The sequence below is a fragment of the Tubulanus polymorphus genome, chromosome 4 (assembly GCF_964204645.1).
Source record: "Tubulanus polymorphus chromosome 4, tnTubPoly1.2, whole genome shotgun sequence".
NCBI lineage: Eukaryota > Metazoa > Nemertea > Palaeonemertea > Tubulaniformes > Tubulanidae > Tubulanus > Tubulanus polymorphus.
In genome coordinates, this window is record NC_134028.1 from 15,305,366 (window position 1) to 15,309,370 (window position 4,005).

A 4,005-nucleotide genomic window follows, 5' to 3' on the forward strand; every position below is an offset into this window, starting at 1 on the left:
AAACACAGCGCTCATCTTCTGCTGATGTAATGTCAAACGCGCCAGCAAGCAGCGTTACAGTATCACTATAGTAGTGTATACTGTACGCGCGTGTGTTTGTGTGCGCAACAGTCTAATCTAATGATTTCATCGCGCGCACGTGGAGGCCTTGTGTAAGTGAATGTTCGCTTACACGTACTTCAATGTCAATCATATCAATCACCGGGTATTAAAATGAAACAATACCTATGGCGGATAATAATTACATTCTCACCAGTAATGAGCATTTGAAATTCGCACGTATACGGCACCTAGTCCAATGGAACGTTCGTCATTCTATGGCTTTCCCATAATTATTTTAGTAGCGCCGGAATTCCCCGTATATCCCAAAAACAGCCAATCATATTCGCTCGTAGAGACAACGCCCCCAATCGAGGTCATTGCAATTTTATACGCGAGAGCTAAGAATTTTCCCGCCAAAAACAGTTTCGCCATGTCTTCAGTCGCATCGATTATACGTCTTTTAAGCCGAGAAGCAATGAAATAAATGCTCACATAAAAAAACGTACCGCGATTTTACATGAATTGGCTCAATGCCAACTTCATATAGCTGACAAAGGTAAACCAAAAAGGAGCACGAATTAGCCATAATAGTTAGCGAATAGTCATCTATTTATCCTTCACTCCGTGCGTATAGTTTGATAATTCGTTTCATGTAAGTAAACAGCTATTTGAAGGATTCGAAACCGAAATCTGTATTGTGAATTTTTTAGTTGTACTTTGTTTGATTCTAGGTGTTTATCACGAATAGGACATGATTCATTTTGGGAGTTTGTCTGCGAGTTTGTATACTGTCAAATGAAGTTTCTTCGTCAATTTGTCGTATGTAAGTATCCATCTATAGGTTATATATTAGAGGTTCGATACAGAAATTTGGTGAATTACTCAGATTTATTTCAATTTATTCCAGGTTGTTATCAGAAAAATATGTATTTCATAGGGTGGTCTTTGATTGAAAACTAAAAATGGATGATAGTTCTAAATTTGATGTTGATTCACATGACCAATCTAGTAAGTATGGCTCGCTCATCTTTTAAAAAAAGAGACCTATTGCATTAACCCTTCAATTCAAGTTGCTATACAACCTTTTATACAGATATTTACCTTATCAATATAAACATGTATTTGCCATTAGCCATAAAATTCAGTAAAACTTTTTCCGTCCAGATTTTGAAACATCATTTGACTCAATTTTTCCTCCTAGAAAATTGCTTTAGCTCATTCCAATGTTCGCAGTAAAAGTGAACCCATCCATCAATTTTGTCTTGTTTCGTATTTTCAGCGAAAACCATCTCGAAAAAGTCTGACGTCGAGGCAGGTGGTGGCCAGAAAAAGAAATATTCTTGGGAAAAATTTAAAGAAGCATGGCAAAGACACTTATTGTTCACTTTTTTCCTATCCTTATTTTGAAATTGAAGTTTCGTAATAAACTATTGATTTATTTTTGTTGATCAACGGAGCTAGTTTTGTTGTTTTCTTTCTTAATTTACATTTGATTTGGATGGTCATCTTGTATGGGCGGCCATTCCCGCCAAAAATCAGAGTTTCGTCCATTTTTCTGTACTTCGACAAAATGTCATAGTACACCGCCAAAATGTGTTAGCGTAACGTCAAATTGTGTAATGCGGCTAAATAACACAGGAGGGCGACACTGTACGGACAGTATTTTGCGGTATTTTTCTCGCATTGCGATCATCTCAAGGTCGTTTTATTGAAATAATTTTGCGAGTATCAAATCGACAAATCGTATCATATTCCTTAAACCCAATAAAATGATTTTATTGTTACTTTAATTTGTTAATACTATAATATATAGTAATAATGTACGGTAAAATAGCGGAAGTAAATACTTTGCCGTAAACCTATTGAAGCCCTGAGACGACATCTTGAGTTCATGAGTTCCGAGTTCATAACTTCCTGAGTTCTCAAGTTCATGAGTTCGTCTAATGAAAAAAGCCTGCGATACCGAAACGTCGAATGTAAACACGATGCTCTATCAAAGACCCGCGTCTCAGGCTCAGACGACACTGAATAACCAGCGATTAATGGTATGTTGAAGGGCGCCTCCGTTCCTCCTCTGGTAGGTAGCTCGGATTTTCTGTGCGCGGGCTAGAGAGAAGGGTGACTCCGATTAACCGGTGACTCTCGATGAATCTGCTCAGGTTTTAATGATGAAAAAGATAACAAACGCTCGTTATGAGAAATTTTTAAACATCTATTTATTTTCTATAAACCATTAAGAAAGCTGATGTCTGATGATAGACTGGTTGCCGGTCGACTTCATATGACTGCCAGTGCAGAATTGGGCACAGTCAACCAGTCTTGGTTGATGCTGGACATCATTTTTTTAGTTAATTCATGACGTAATCGGATTTAGCATCCTGATAATAGGATTCTTTATGTCGCAAAATTTCATAGTGTTGTACATGCCCAAATAAACTCGAAATATCTTCACCAAGAATCTTAGTGTCTGATGTACCACAGTTGTACCACAGTTGGTTACACTAGGATCGTAGAGCGACGGAGATCACTGGTGGAGACAACCACTGCCAGTGCTGGGTGAAGAAATATCATAAACTCTGGAAGTTATGAACTTGGGAACTCATGAACCCAAGGTGTCGTCTCAGGGCTTCCATATAGGGCCTCCATACCTGAGACGACATCTTGAGTTTATGAGTTCCGAGTTAACTAATAAAGTAATAATAAATTCATTTTATTGGGTTTAGGGAATATGATACGATTTGTCGATTTGATACTCGCAAAATTATTTCAATGAGACGACCTTGAGATGATCGCAAAGCGAGAAAAATACCGCAAAATACTGTCCGTACAGTGTCGCCCCCCTGTGTTATTTAGCCGCATTACACAATTTGACGTTACGCTTACACATTTTGGCGGTGTACTATGACATTTTGTCAAAGTACAGACAAATAGACGAAACGCTGGTTTTTAGCGGGAATGGCCGCCCATAATCTTGCGTATGAGTCAGTTTGTCATCGAAGCAATACAGTCTAACTTGTTGACGTCTCAGATGCAGCGGGGCAGGGCGGTCATTATATTGTGGACTTATCCAAATTACACTTACACAGCCCAACGTGTTTCAGTGTGTAAACTCTGTCGTACTGGGCATTATAACACAGTGAGGAATTGAGTTTTAGCCACCTGAGCCCTGATTCGAGCAAAAAGACCTTAACTGACTTCACAGAATTTGATTATGAGTCAAGGATTTTCTAAATTTCTGAATGCTTTCTCTGGTTTTAAGATCAATTAAAATTCAATCTTCAATACATAAAAATTAGTCAAATAAATTTTTATTTTATTGAAAGAAATTCTACTGAAGACAGATTTTGAAATGAAGGATATATCCAGGCAAATAATTACAGCAAAATCAACTGATGATCATCAAGGTGAAGTTTTCATTCATCTTCGGCTAATTTGTCTACCCCTGATGATTGAAGCATTTTGGTTAGTCGCGCCAATTAGTCAGCCACAGTCGATTTTCATGCCATCTGACCTCTTTCCATCTGTAATTAAGCAATCAAATGTAAGAATTACTTAGTTAAGGAGCGAAATAAAATATAGATATCTTAGGAGACTAATTTAAATCATGAGTTTGTTGTGAAAATCTATTACTACAGTCTCGTAGAGCATAGACACCAAGCCACGTGGCATTGGTATTTTAAGGGCTATTCAGTTTACTCCAAAACAAGTCTATGATTAACATTAAAAAAAGCTTCATATCAAGGGTATGTCACAGGACTCGTGACGCCCATGAATTATCATCCCATGATAACAATGAATCCAATTCTGCATGTACGTTAGCACGACTGATTACTAATCCAAATATTGCATTACAAAAAAAACAATTACGCAAAACGTCAAGTACTTACAGCATCTGGGACAGTTGCGCTTCAGTTAGAGTTAAGTTACGTCTTTGGCTATCAATGTCGAAAAAGCCTAATTTGA

The 4,005-nt window shown here is 37.6% G+C and overlaps 1 long non-coding RNA gene across 1 annotated transcript; it reads left to right on the forward strand.

The window, feature by feature from the left end:
* The first annotated feature begins 775 nt into the window (after positions 1–775).
* Positions 776–1,390, forward strand: LOC141903111 (uncharacterized). The gene is made up of 3 exons (XR_012619045.1): positions 776–865; positions 950–1,050; positions 1,322–1,390. It is a non-coding gene; the product is annotated as an uncharacterized LOC141903111 (long non-coding RNA).
* Positions 1,391–4,005: the final 2,615 nt, after the last annotated feature.